The 14,898-nt window shown below is 40.2% G+C and overlaps 1 protein-coding gene across 2 annotated transcripts in view; it reads left to right on the forward strand.

The window, feature by feature from the left end:
• TNPO3 (transportin 3) overlaps positions 1-14,898 on the forward strand; it is a 103,347-nt gene that overhangs the window by 4,950 nt on the left and 83,499 nt on the right. The window contains exon 2 of one of the 2 annotated variants that reach the window (XM_039472663.2): positions 10,931-11,091. The exons of the other annotated variant lie outside the window; for it this stretch is intronic. The gene's annotated coding sequence lies outside the window, so the exon portion shown is untranslated. The remainder of the gene's footprint in view (positions 1-10,930; positions 11,092-14,898) is intronic. 2 annotated transcript variants of the gene reach the window in all.

Consider the following 14,898-nt stretch of genomic DNA (forward strand, 5'->3'; position numbering starts at 1 on the left):
TATGGTGGGAGAGTAGTAACCTGGTTGCTCAGAGTCAGGGAGGAAATTTAGGAGGCTACTGCTTCTTACACAGATTTTGACCCTTTTATTTATTTAAACTTTTTTCTTTCTTTCTTTTTTTTTTTTTTTTTAAGGCTGCATCACTGGCATATTCCCCTCCCCTATGCTTCTTTAAAAAAGAAAGAAAGAGAAGATGGGGTCTCGATATATTGCCCAGGTTGGACCCAAACTCTTAGTCTCAGGCAGTCCTCTCTCCTCAGCCTCCTTAGTAGCTGAAATTACAGACACATACCACCACAACCAGTTCTACTCCTTTATTTTCTGTCCTGCCTATGCATCTGCCTGCGATGTACCTGTGCTTCCAATTCCCCAGCCTTCCTGGGTGTTGCAATGGGAATAGGTGATCCTTTGCCTTCCTCATTCTTATCTCATTCTCCCTCCCCCCAATGAAAAGGCAAATTTCAGCCTTTTCTGTTCTGTGTAGGCAGTTAACACTATCCTTTAGCTTTTCAGTTTCCACAGTTCTATTCATAACTGTCATCTGTTTCCATTCTCTTTGTCCTTGTGGGTTTTAGCCTTTTTTAAAAAAGATCTTTACTCTGATTTTTAGTGAATTTTTGGAAGGACCTGAGAGCAGACAGCTGTGTTCAATCAGTTAGTTTAGTCATTTTAAACAGAAGTCCCTGCTTTAGTTCTTGAATTTTATCAAAACCTTGGTTCATTTACTGTCCCTTACTTTTTCTTTATAAGGTATTCCTGTCTTTACTTCTCTCCTTATCAAATGTGGATCCCAAGATTTATCATTCTAGTCATTCTATAAATATACCATCACCCTTCCCCTCTAATTTGGTCAAACTTCAGCATGGGTGTATGCAGCTGCCTTTCTCTTGTCAGATCTCCGTGCTTTGCTTCTCTGGATCTTCCGAAATCTTTGGGCCTTGATCTTTTGGTTTATCCCATGTCTTGTCTGCATCTTTAGACTCCTTTACTGAGTCTTTCCCATCAGCATACAAATAGCTGAGATATTTCTCATAGTACACAAATATTTTGGGGTATAGTGGACGCCGCCTTTCCCAACTTTGTTCTGTGCTTTTACTTTCCCAACCCTGTCTTCAAAGGCAGAAACTAACCCATCTTTTAAAAGCCCAACCTAAACTCTACTTTATCTTTGAAGGCTTAACTGCTTCTCTTCAGCCAAAGTGATTTCTGCCCCCACTGAATGCCTAGAGCACTTTATTTCATTGCGTGTTTTTTTTTTTTTGAGACAGAGTCTCACTGTGTTGCCTAGTATGGAGTGCAACCTCTACTTCCCAGGTTCAAGTGATTTTCCTGCCTTAGCCTCCTGAGTAGCTGGGATTATGGGCACATGCCACCATGCCCAGCTAATTTTTGTATTTTTAGTAGAGACAGGGTTTCACCATGTTGATCAGGCTGGTCTGGTACTCCTGACCTCGTGATCCACCTGCTTTGGTCTCCGAAAGTGTTGGGATTACAGGCATGAGCCACCACGCCTGGCCTGTGTTTGCCTTTTTTTTTTAACCTTTTTGAAAATAAGTGTTTTTCTTCCCCTACGAGACTGGGATTCTTGTCACATTTGTTTATATAGTCTAGTACCCATAGTTGAAGAAATAAATCATGGTTGTTAAGATAAACAATTAAGATGCTTCACACACAGGTTCTTAAAAATGTTGATTGTCAGAAGTGCGTACATGCAGATACTCAGATGGATAACTCACATTTTTCTTTATCTGCAAATTTTATTTATTTTTGCTGTCACTCTTCACCATGTACATGGTTAATTAAAAAGAAACAGTATTCAGCTCCTGTAATACTCTTCAATCTTTCCAGCCTTTTTTTTCTTTAAAAAAAAAAATCTTTATGAGATGTATATATTGCCTTCATTTTATACTTGCAAATTTTTAGGTACAGAAAGGGAGAGGAACGTTTTGACTCAATAAGGCTCTCTTTATTTTTTGAGACAGAGTCTGACTCTGTCACCCAGGCTGGAGTGCAGTGGCACCATCTTGTCTCACTGCAACCTCTACCTCCTGGGTTAAAGTGATTCTCTTGGCTCAGCTTCCTGAGTAGCTGGACTACAGGCATGCGCCACCACACCTGGCTAACTTTTGTATTTTTAGTAGAGATGGGGTTTCGCCATGTTGGCTAGGTTGGTCTCAAACTCCTGGCCTTAAGTAATCTGGCCGCGTTGGCCTCCCGAAGTCCTGGGATTACAGGTGTGAGCCACCGTACCTGGCCTATTTACTTATTTTTTTGAGACAGGGTCTCTGTTGCCCAGTACACCCCTGTACTGCTCACTGTAGCCTTGCTCACCTGAGCCTGGGTTCAGGTAGTCTTCCCACCTTAGCCTCTTAGATAGCTGGGACTACAGGTGTGTACCACTGTACCTGGGTATTTTTTGTAGAGTCAGAGTCTTGCCATATTGTCCAGGCTGATCTCAAACCCCTGGGGCTCAAGCAGTTCTCTCACCTCAGCTTCCTAAAGTGCTGGGATTACAGACATGAGCCACTGTGCCTGGCCAAGGCTCTCTTTTTTTTTTTTTTTTTGAGACGGAGTTTCGCTCTTGTTACCCAGGCTGGAGTGCAATGGGCGATCTTGGCTCACTACAACCTCCGCCTCCTGGGTTCAGGCAATTCTTCTGCCTCAGCCTCCTGAGTAGCTGGGATTACAGGCACACACCACCATGCCCAGCTAATTTTTTGTATTTTTAGTAGAGACGGGGTTTCACCATGTTGACCAGGATGGTCTCGATCTCTTGACCTCGTGATCCACCCGCCTCGGCCTCCCAAAGTGCTGGGATTACAGGCTTGAGCCACCGTGCCCGGCCCCCAAGGCTCTCTTTAAGTGGTCTCTAAGTGGTATTTGTAACCAAAAGTAATATGTGGATTTTTTCTTTCCAGGAGATTTTGTCTACTGGAACAAAAGCGTGTTTTAAACTATAGTTAATAAGTATAGCGTTTTAACATCTACTTGAAATTGGTAAGGCATAGAATTTGTGTGGTTTGCTAAAAAACTACTTTTCGCAATAATATATATTTGTAAAACTGTTATCCTTATTCTTCCCTGCCACCCCACCTAACTAATTTTAGAGTAATTTAGTATTGTTCTAATGACCTGGTGACAGTAGACTTGGTGTAGAGGTATAATTTGAATATGCTTTAGCCTGTGCTGTGAGTTAGCATCTTTTCTCTTTCTCTAATATTTGTATAAAACAGTCATTTTCTGAAGAATCTGTATTCATTACCTTAAACTTTTTCCGCCAAAATTTCTTGGAGACATACAGCCATGGTTATGTTTTATGTGAAGGGTAGATATCACTGATAACTTCAAAGTGTTCTAAAAGAAAGAGTATTTTGAGGCAGATCATAAAGGAATCTCTATCTAATAGTAGCCTATCCTGTACATTTAGTAGTTTCATTTGTCCACCCTGAGTAACCAAAATTAGTAGAAGTTGTAGAGCGCTGTGGAAGGAAAGACTATCTTTTTAGGGTCAGTGACTTAAGCTACTCGGTTGTATAAGTTTGTAATTTAAGTTGTAAGTAGTAGATAACTTTTACAGAGATAATCTTTGGGTTAGATGTTACCTCAAAGTTTTACAGTTCAGTCTGGAAACTGCAAAGGCATGTTTCAGCATATGGGTGTATGCAGCTTTTTGATGAAAAGCATCAAAAGCATAAAGCAGATGAAGTAAAATCATGCTTTGATGGATTAAGTTGGCATTGTCATGTTTGGTCTATCACATACATGTCCATAGGAATTTTCTTTTTTTTTTTTTTTTTTTTGAGATGGAGTTTTTGCTCTTGTTATCCAGGCTGGAGTGCAATGGCGCCATCTCGGCTCACCGCAACCTCCGCCTCCTGGGTTCAGGAAATTCTCCTGCCTCAGCCTCCTGAGTATCTGGGATTACAGGCACGTGCCACCATGCCCAGCTCACTTTTTATATTTTTAGTAGAGACGGGTTTCACAATGTTGACCAGGATGGGATCTCTTGACCTAGTGATCTACCCGCCTCGCCTCCCAAAGTGCTGGGATTACAGGCGTGAGCCACCACACCCGGCCATAGGAATTTTCTTCTTAGATATCTTATCAGAAAAGAAAGATTATGGATTGATATGGTTTGGCTATGTTCTCACCCACATCTCACCTTGAATTGTAATAATCCCCCCCTCCAAGGGTGAGGCCAGGTAGAGATAATTGAATCATGGGGTTGGGTTTCCCCCATACTGTTCTGGTGGTAGTGAGTAAGTCTCATGAGTTCTGATGGTTTTATAAGTGGGAGTTCCATTTTCCTGCCATCATTTAAAACATCCCTTTGTTCTTCCTTTGTCTTCTGCCATGATTGTGAGACCTTCCAACCATGTGAAACTGTGAATCAATTAAACTCCTTTCTTTTATAAATTACCCCGTCTTGGGTATGTCTTTATTAGCAGCATGAGAACAGACTCTAATACATGGGTCATGGAATATCAGCTTCAAACTTCTTCCCTAGTGGAATTTCCCTTTCAGAATTTATTGATCTTTTAACTGGTTCTAAAACCTAGAGTTTTTGGCTTTTCTCTGGTAATTATAGTTATTGATTTATCTTGAAAGTTAAGGCATTTTTCGTGTGGGCTTATGCTCACACTTCCAGTCAAAACATGCTTTTGAAAGGAAAACTTTCTAGAAAATAGAAAATGTTCCTATACAACTCAGTAGATTAGTTCAGTCTAGGAATGCTGTATGCCTTGCACTGGTAGAAACTGGGAGTATGTAAATAATAAAAACCAAAGATCTTTCTCCCAAAGAGTTTATCAATGTAGCTGTGTCATCCAATGTAAGTAGCCACCAGTGCAGTTTGACTATTTAAACTTAAAATTAAGCAAAAGTTAAAATCAGTTTCTTATTTGCATTTACCCACATTCCAAGTACCATACAGTGCAAATGTAGAACATTTCACGTCTTTGAAGTATTGACTTGTTATAAATAGAATTTTCGATGCCACAAAAGAAGTAGCACTTGAATATAAATTTCCTCAGCAAGGCAATTTACTTCTATAGAAGGGTGCGGCTCACAGATGGAACAGTGGCGAGCACACATTTGGACAAGGGAAGCAAAGGGGTACTTATGCCTGGTGGAGTCGCCCCTACTGGTGCCATTCCCATCTTGGCTAGAGTTAGACCGCACAAGCTAGACTAATTCCAATTGTCTGTTTTAAAGAGAGCAAGGGTCCAAGCTGGGGTGGCAGGGTGGGTGGTTTGGCGGGAAGGATGGTTACGGGGTGGGTCAGAGCAGGTAGCCAGGGGTGACATAGGTCAAAGAAGGTGATGGGGACCGGGCACAGTGGCTCAGATCTGTAATCCCAGCACTTTGGGAGGCCGAGGCAGGTGGATCACGAGGTCAAGAGATCAAGACCATCCTGGTCAACATGGTGAAACCCTGTCTCTACTAAAAATACAAAAAATTAGCTGGGCATGGTGGTGCATGCCTGTAATCCCAGGTACTCAGGAGGCTGAGGCAGGAAAATTGCTTGAACCTAGGAGGCGGAGGTTGCGATGAGCCGAGATCGTGCCATTGCACTCCAGCCTGGGTAACAAGAGCGAAACAACTCCGTCTCAAAAAAAAAAAAAAAAAAAAAAAAAAAAAAAAAAAAGAAAAGGTGATGGGAGCAGGTGACTGAAGCAGGTGACCAGGATGAGTCAGGATGGAGCCAGGGGCTGGGGAACAGATGTGAACTACTGTTTAGAACTGGTGGAAAAAGGTTGTTTACTGAAACTACAAGGAAATTAAACTTTAAAATAGAGAATTAAAGAATAAGAGAGCTGAATATACTGACATACTGATTCTTTGAAGAAAAACTTGGGGTTCACTATAACAGACTCTGTGTGATTTTATGACAGTATTTCTGTTGCCATGGTAGTCTGTTATGTGGTGACATTTCTCCGTGTTTTGATTAGTTTCTCATCTTGCCAGACTTTGGACGAAAGTTGATAGTTTGATTTAGGATATAAAATTATCAGGTTACTAGCCGGGCGCAGTGGCTCAAGCCTGTAATCCCAGCACTTTGGGAGGCCGAGACGGGTGGATCACAAGGTCAAGAGATCGAGACCATCCTGGTCAACATGGTGAAACCCCGTCTCTACTAAAAATACAAAAAATTACCTGGGAATGGTGGCACGTGCCTGTAATCCCAGCTACTCAGGAGGCTGAGGCAGGAGAATTGCCTGAACCCAGGAGGCGGAGGTTGCGGTGAGCCGAGATCACGCCATTGCACTCCAGCCTGGGTAACGAGAGCGAAACTCAGTCTCAAAAAAAAAAAAATTATCAGGTTACTGCTACATTTTCTAGTTACAGTAGTTTTTCCTAAACTTTTCAGATATTTCTTCAGCATTCTTTTATAGTGATTGCACTGATGTTTATAGAGGAAATGGAAAGTAGGTTTTATAGGTTTTTTTTTTTTTTTTTTTTGGTGGTAAAATATTCAAAACATAAATTTACAATTTTAACTTTGTTTTTTTTGAGACAAGGTCTTGCCCTGTTGCCCAGACTGGAGTGCAGTGGTGCGACCATAGCTCACGACAGCCTTAAACTCCCAGGCTCAAAGCCATCTTGCCACCTCAGCCTCTCAAGTAGCTGGGATTACAGGCATGAGCTACCGTGCCCAGTCATTTTAACCATTTTTAAGTGTGCAGTTCAGTGATATTACGTACATTCACATTGTTGTGCAACCATCACCATCATCTGTCTTCAAAACTTCTTCATCTTGTACAGCTAAAACTATGCCTATTAAACACAATAGGTGCCCATTTGCCCTCCCCCTAGTCCCTGGCACCCACCATTCTACTTTCTGTCTCTATGAATGTGACTATTCTTGGTACCTCATGTAATTGGAATCATACAGTATTTAGCCTTTCTGTGATGGGCTATTCTCACTTAGCATAATGTCTTTAGGGTTTATGCATGTGTGTAGCATGTTTCAAGGTTCCTTCCATTTTAAGGCTAAATAATGTTCTGGGGTGTGTGTGTGTGTGTGTGTGTGTGTGTGTGTGTGTCATATTGTATCATATTTGGTTTATCTATTCATCCATCAGTGGACACTTGCTTGCACCTTTGTGAATAATGCTACTGTCAACATGGTTGTGCAAGTATCTGTGGGAGTCCCTGCTTTCAGTTCTTTTGGATATACAGTATACTCAGAAGTAGAATTGCTGGATCATATGGTAATTCTATGTTTATTTATTTATTTACGTATTCGAGGAACTACCATACTATTTCTCAGATTTTTAAGCTCCGTTGAACCTAAAAACAAATCTAATTAGGCCGGGCGTGGTGGCTCAAGCCTGTAATCCCAGCACTTTGGGAGGCCGAGGCGGGTGGATCACGAGGTCGAGAGATCAAGACCATCCTGGTCAACATGGTGAAACCCCGTCTCTACTAAAAATACAAAAAATTAGCTGGGCATGGTGGCGCGTGCCTGTAATCCCAGCTCCTCAGGAGGCTGAGGCAGGAGAATTGCCTGAACCCAGGAGGCGGAGGTTGCGGTGAGCCGAGATCGCGCCATTGCACTCCAGCCTGGGTAACAAGAGCGAAAACTCCGTCTCAAAAAAAAAAAAAAAAAAACAAATCTAATTGATAAGAAGCTGAGATTACTCAAGACTATCTGTCCTGTATTTCCCTAGCTTGTACCATGGTGCTGAAATACTACCAGAGAGTATTTTTACAGCTGTATAGGTGAAGCCTCTAAGAGAAACCTTACTTCTCTTTATTGAAAGTTCACAGTATTGCTACAGGGGATAGTTTTGCAGTGTTTGGTATGTAGATACTCTTAAAAGTACTTATTTAATTTTCCTCTTCTGGTAGAGTGTCCAGAATGAAATATTACAAAACAAGTATTTTTCCTTTTAGTGAATTTTCTGTTAACAGAGTTGCATAATGGTTTTTACTTATTTTTTCTCAAGCCCACAGCACAATTGTTTTTTTTGTGTGTGTGTTCATTGCTTCCTAGTTGTATTTTCTGTCTCAATCATAGTGTAATATCATTTTAACAGTTATTTTCAAAGCAAGAGAATATATTTGGAACTGCACATGAAAACATACATGTTTTGAGTAAGACTCCATCTCAAAAACAAAAAAAATTTTAAAAAGGGCCAGGTGCAGTGGCTTAACGCCTATAATCCCAACACTTTGGGAGGCCAAAGTGGGCAGATCACTTGAGGTCAGGAGTTCAAGAAAATATACATGCTTTTATATAAATAAGCATTCAGAGATTTAAAAACTACTTTAATACATTATTACAATACTTTAAGTTAGACATCTTACATTTATATATGTTTGAAAAATTTGAGTCTTAAGTACTGTTAACGTATGCTTATTATGTACAATAGAATTATCTTCTGGTTTACGTGAGTTATAAAACTGAGCAGGTCAGCAGAAATAGAGACGAGTATTGAAAGAAAATAAGTTTTCTGTGTTTTGGCTTTCAGGCAGCCCTTGCATGGGCTATTTGTTTCCAATGAAATGGTTTCAAGTTTGGCGTTTTCTATTTTTAAAGCAAGACTACCTAGTATAAATAAGGCCCACAGTGAAAGGATTATCAAGCAGTGCTTGCCTTGGTCATTCCCAACTGAAGTTGACTTTATGGATCTAAATTTATTTGTCTTTTTCAGGGTTATTCTTGAGATTAATACCCACATTCACAGGTAATTGAGGAGTATTATTTTGGATAGGAATTCTTGTCATGAAAAAATTGGGGCAAGATATCTCGGTACCATCTTATATGTGACCAACCAACAACTACATAATTGAGCCAAAATTCATTTACCAGAGGTCATTATGATACAGGATTATTTGAAAATGTTTGTCTCAGAAGCACTGAGATTTCGTGAGAATCTGGGAAGACTACAGTGTTCAGTACTGTCATTGGCCTTATTCCTTTCTCTTATTTTGATTTAATTTCAGTTTATTTTAGAGATAGGGTTTCACTTTGTCACCCAACCTGGAGTGCAGTGGCAGGATCACAGCTCACTGTAACTAGGGCTCCAGTGATTCTCCTACCTTAGTCCCCTACCCTCATCCCTAGAAGCTGGGACCAAAGGTACACACTGTCACATCCTGCTATTTGTTTTTGTTATATAAAGACTGGGACTTGCTGTGTTTCCCAGGTTGGTCTAGAATTTCTGGCCTCAGGTGATCCTCCCACCTTGGCCTCCCAAAGTGCTGAGATGACAGGTGTGAGCCACTGCACCTGGCCTCTCCTTTTAAGTACTTGTTTTTAGCTATGAGTATCTTCTGTCCTAACGAAAATACTTTTTTTCCTTTTGATTATATATTTAGCTGTTATGGAGATGGCTGTGAAAATGTGAGTTGACTGAACTTACCTCTATAAGTGAACTTTTTTTACTTCTAGAAAATTTATTTATGTATACCCAAGTGTATTTTGTGGGTCTGGGAGCTTGCTAGGGGATTTATGATTTCTTTTCTTTTCTTTTCTTTTGGAGACAGAGTCTCTCTCTGTCACTAGGCTGGAGTGCAGTGGCACGACCTCAGCTTACTGCAACTTCTGCATCTTGGGTTCAAGCAATTCTCCAGCTTCAGCCTCCTGAGTAGCTAGGACTACAGGTGCGTGCCACCATGCCCAGCTAATTTTTGTGTTACTAGTAAAGATGGGGTTTCACCATGTTGGTCAGGATGGTCTCGATCTCTTGATGTTGTGATCCACCCACCTCGGCCTCCCAAAGGTCTGGGATTACAGGTGTTAGCCACCGTGCCTGGCTAGTACTTTTATTTTACAACTTTTTTTTGGAGGATGGGAATTGCTATATCACTGCTTTGGTGAAGATATTAGCTAAGTTTGATTTCATTTTGGTTTCTGAGTTTCAGGCCATCTTGCAAAAGAAGTAAAATTGAAAAATATTTTTAGGTAGCGATGGATATCTTATGTGCCCCTCAGTTTTTTTCTTAATTAATATCCTTTCAAACCATTTTTCTTCCCACTCTCTGAGAAAATTATCAGGAAGTAATTTGTTGTAACAAATCTAGCAATTTATCTTGTTTTGTAAAATTCTGATAAAGGATTAGATAAAAGAACTTAAGATAGTTGATGACTTTAAAAAATTACTTTTTCTGTTTCAGGTAAATTAGACTTGTTCTTTCTTTACCTGTCTCATGAAAATGATTTTTTCTTGATTAGGGAAATTCTGACTTTTCTAGCTCTATACCACATGGTTGCAGGACATATATTTAAAATGTTGTTTTCTTTGACTGATTTATAGTTTTTAAGAGTCCTTTTTACTCTGTGTTCTGATGTAGTCTTCTTTCCCAGAACTTTCCCCAATATACTATAAATCTTTGAAAGTCTTCATTTAATAAATAATATTGTTCACTCATTGAAATGCTTAAAAAATGCAGCACCCTGATATGTTACTTTTCAAGTCTTATTGAATTATCTGCATTTCCAGAACTTTATTTTCTATTTGCCAGAGCTCTTTGGTACTCAGTGAAGTATTTTAGGTAATTCTGCTTAATTTGAGGAGTTTTTTTGTTGGATTAACTAGCAGCTATAATGTGCTTCTAATTCTTGGCAGCTAATGAATCCTTAGGCGCCTGTCTGGGTGTGTGCTTGCATTGTTGAGGGCCTGCTCAGTGATTCTGGTTGATTCGGCAGTTTTAGAAATGTTAGTGCAGAAGTGAATCTTGGAGCAACAGTGCACCATTAAAGATAAAAGGGAGCAAGTACTTTAGGATCTGCTGTGAAGTATAATGAAGGGCTTAGAGCATGTTAGTGAAAGGATTGCTGGGCCATAGCCTGCCTCATATTCATCACATAGTCATGGAAATATCTTTTGAAAAGACTGACATAAAGGCCTGTTCTGCTACTGCTTTGTGAAATGGAAGATTGGAATTAGATGCTTAAATGGAAAATGTTCTCTTGTTGCAGCCTCTTTGAAATGTGCTGCTAGTGGGAGCTGCAGCTTCCTCCTGCTGACTCTGAGCCCCAGGCTTCAGTTGAGATGGTCCTTTCAGAAATGTGGAGCTTAGTCCAATCCTGGATTTCAGTGGGTAGCACCTGGCATCTGTGGCTAGAAAGTCCTATGAAGTGTAAGTGCTTTATTCTCTCCTTATAAAGAATCCCTTTTCCTTCCTTGATTCTCTTCCTTCCCTTCCTTTTTTCTGCTATTTAGCAGAGGGGAAGAACAGTAAGCAATGTACTATATAGTGTGTAGCGTATCAGGATTTTGTTGCATTTTCTTTATGACTCAATGGCCAAAACAAGATTTCATTTTGTTTTCTTTTTTGAGATAGCATCTCACTCTGTCACCCAGGCTGAAGGGCAGTGGTGCGATTGTAGCTTGCCCCTGCCTCCAGCTACTGGGCTCAACCAGTCCTCCTGCCTCAGCCTCTTATGTAGCTAGGGCTGCAAATACACCATGCCTGGGTGATTTCTAGATTTTTTTTTTTGTAGAGACAGGGTCTTGCTATGTTGTCTCCAGGCTGGTTTCAAGCACCTGGACTTAAGCAAGCCTCCTGCCTTGGCCTCTGAAAACTTTGGGATTACAGGTGTGAGCCACCATGCCTGGCTGGATGTCAACAGTTCTTAAACTCTCCTGGAATTCAAAGTGACAGTTACGACTCTTAACATTTAGTGTGGGCAATATCATCATGGGTGATTTTTTTCACTGACAACGTAGCTTTGATACTCAAGTTTACCAAGTGAATCTTTAGGAGTCACTCTCGTATTTAGTTATTATTCTGAAAAAACCAGTACAGTATTTGAAAGCAACAGTGCATTTGACCAGCAGGTAAGATAGTGTCAGAGTAAATAAGGGTGCTTGAACTTAGAAGATAGTGCTTTCCTTTTGCTTCTACTTGATACATTTGTAAGTCAATGTAAAAAAAAAAAGGTTGACTTACATGAGTAAGTCGATTTTTCTAAGACTAATTTCCCATAGCATTGTCCTAGGAAATTCATTTAGCTGCCATCTATAGTTTAGTTTAAAAAAACCCCAAACTAGCCGGGCATGGTGGCTCACGCCTGTAATCCTAACACTTTGGGAGGCCGAGGTGGGTGGGTCACAAGGTCAAGAGATCGAGACCATCCTGGCCAACATGGTGAAACCCCATCTCTACTAAAAATACAAAAATTAGCTGAGCATGATGGTGCATGCCTCTAGTCCCAGCTACTCGGGAGGCTGAGGCAGGAGAATTGCTTGAACCCGGGAGGTGGAGGTTGCAGTGAGCCAAGATTGTGCCACTGCACTCCAGGCTGGCGCCTGGCAACAGAGTGAGACTCGTCTCAAAAAACCAAAACAAAACTCCAAACTATATAACATAATGAACTTTAAAAGGTGCAATTTTCTGCTCGTAGAAAAATAATTTTTTTAATGAGAGGTAATTTTCTTACATAAAGTGTACCACCGTAAGTGTATGACTCAATGGTTTTTTTTCTTATATGTTCATTTTAGGTAATCACCAGTAACATCAAGGCATAGCACATTCTATTACTCTAGCAGATGTATGAATACCTCTTCCCAGTAAATCTTTCCCCTCCCATAACCACTATTCTGACTTATATCACTACAGATTTGTTTGCCTGTTTCTTTTTTTAAATAGCTTTAGTGAAATAAAATTCATGCAACTATGTTTTGCTCATTTAAAGTATACCGCTTAATGGTTTTTGGTATGTTTATAGATTCTTTATCCATCAAGTTTTGGACATTTTCATCATGTCAAAAAGAGACCTGTATCCCTTGGCCTGCAACCTTCCTCCACCTCCAATCTCATTCCTACGCAACTACTAATCTTTCTGTCTCTAGAGATTTGCGTATCCTGGATATTTCATATAAATGGAATCAGTCATATAGTTCATGATCCTTTGTGATTGTCTTTCAGTTAGCATGATGTTTTCAAGGTTCATCCATGTTATAGTATATATTATTACTTCATTCCTTTTTATGCTGAGCAGTGTTCCATTCACCATATATGCCACATCTTATCATTGATTGGTCAGTGGACATTGGGACTGTTTCCACTTTTTGGATATCGTTTGTGAATAATGCCATAATGCATTCATGTACAAGTGCTATTGAAATTTTTGGATTATATGATAACTCTTTTTTTTTTTTTTTTTTTTTAAGTCAAAGTGTCTTTTTCTGTCACCCAGGATGGAGTGCAGTGGTGTGATCTCTGCTCACTGCAGCCTCTGCCTTTCTGGCTCAAGCAATCCTCCTGCCTTAGTGTCCTGAGTAGCTGGGACTGCAGGTGCACACCACCATGCCCAGCTAATGTTTGTATTTTTTCTAGAGTTGGGATTTTATCATGTTGTCCAGGCTGGTTTCAAACTCTTTGGCTTCAAGTGATCCTCCCACCTTGGCCTCCCAAAGTGCTGGGATTATAGGTGTGAACCACCGTGCCTGGCTAATATCACTCTATTTTTAACCTTTCAAGGAATGGCATCTTATTTTCAAAATGGCTGTACCGTTTTACACTCCTACCAGCAGTGTATAAGGGTTCCTGTTTTTTCACATCTTCACCAACACTTATTATTGTCCATCTGTTTTATTATAACCATACTAGTGGGTATGAAATGATACCTCATTGTGGTTTTGATTTGCATTTCCTGATGGCTAATCATGTTGAGAATCTTTTCAGGTACTTTTTGACCATTCATGTATCCTTGGAGAAATGTCTATTCAAGTTTTTTGTCCATTTTTTAAAAAAGCTTTTAGGTTCAGGGATACGTGTACAGGTTTGTTATATAGGTAAACCTGTGTCGTGGGGGTTTGTTGTACAGATTATTTTGTCACCTGGTATTAAGCCCAGGACCCACTAGTTATGTTTTCTGATTCTCTCCCTTCTCCCAACCTCCTGCCTCCAGTTAACCCCAGTGTCTGTTGTTCCCCTTGTCTTCATGTGTTCTCATCATTTAACTCCCACTTACTTAAATGAGAACATGCAGTATTTGATGTTCTGTTATTGTGTCAGTTTGCTAAGGATAATGGCCTCCAGCTCCGTCCATGTTCCTGCAGAGTACATGATGCCATTCTTTTTTATGGCTGCATAGTATTCCATGGTGCATATTTATCATATTTTCTTTATCCATTCTACCATTGATGGGCATTTAGGTTGATTCCATGTCTTTGCTATTGTAAATAGTGCTGCAGTGAACATTTGCATGCATGTGTCTTTACAATAGAACAATTTATATTCATTTGGGTATACACCCAGTAATGGGACTATTGGATTGAATGGTAGTTCTGTTTTTAGCTCTTTGAGGAATTGCCACATTGCTTTCCATAATGGCTTAACTAATTTACACTCCCACCAACAGTGTGTGTTTCTTTTTCTCTTCAAAATCACTATCGTCTGTTATTTTTTGCTTTGTCCATTTTTACATTGGGTTATTTGTCTTGAATGCTTTCATTTTAGAAATATGCTTTTGCTGGGCGCGGTGGCTCAAGCCTGTAATCCCAGTACTTTGGGAGGCCGAGGTGGGTGGATCACGAGGTCGAGAGATCGAGACCATCCTGGTCAACATGGTGAAACCCCGTCTCTACTAAAAATACAAAAAATTAGCTGGGCATGGTGGTGCGTGCCTGTAATCCCAGCTACTCAGGAGGCTGAGGCAGGAGAATTGCCTGGACCCAGGAGGCGGAGGTTGCGGTGAGCCGAGATTGCGCCATTGCTCTCCAGCCTGAGTAACAAGAGCGAAACTCTGTCTCAAAAAAAAAAAAAAAAAAAAAAGAAATATGCTTTCATTGGCTTTAGAATTCTTTTCTTTTTTTCTTTCCATTTTTTAGATCTACCTCTCCATGTCTTCTGGCATCCTCATTCTTGACAAGAAGTCTGCTCTAGCTTTTTACTTTTCTTCCTCTGTATTTAATGTGTCCTTTTCTTCTGCTAGTCTTC

The sequence above is a fragment of the Saimiri boliviensis genome, chromosome 10 (assembly GCF_048565385.1).
Source record: "Saimiri boliviensis isolate mSaiBol1 chromosome 10, mSaiBol1.pri, whole genome shotgun sequence".
Taxonomy (NCBI): domain Eukaryota; kingdom Metazoa; phylum Chordata; class Mammalia; order Primates; family Cebidae; genus Saimiri; species Saimiri boliviensis.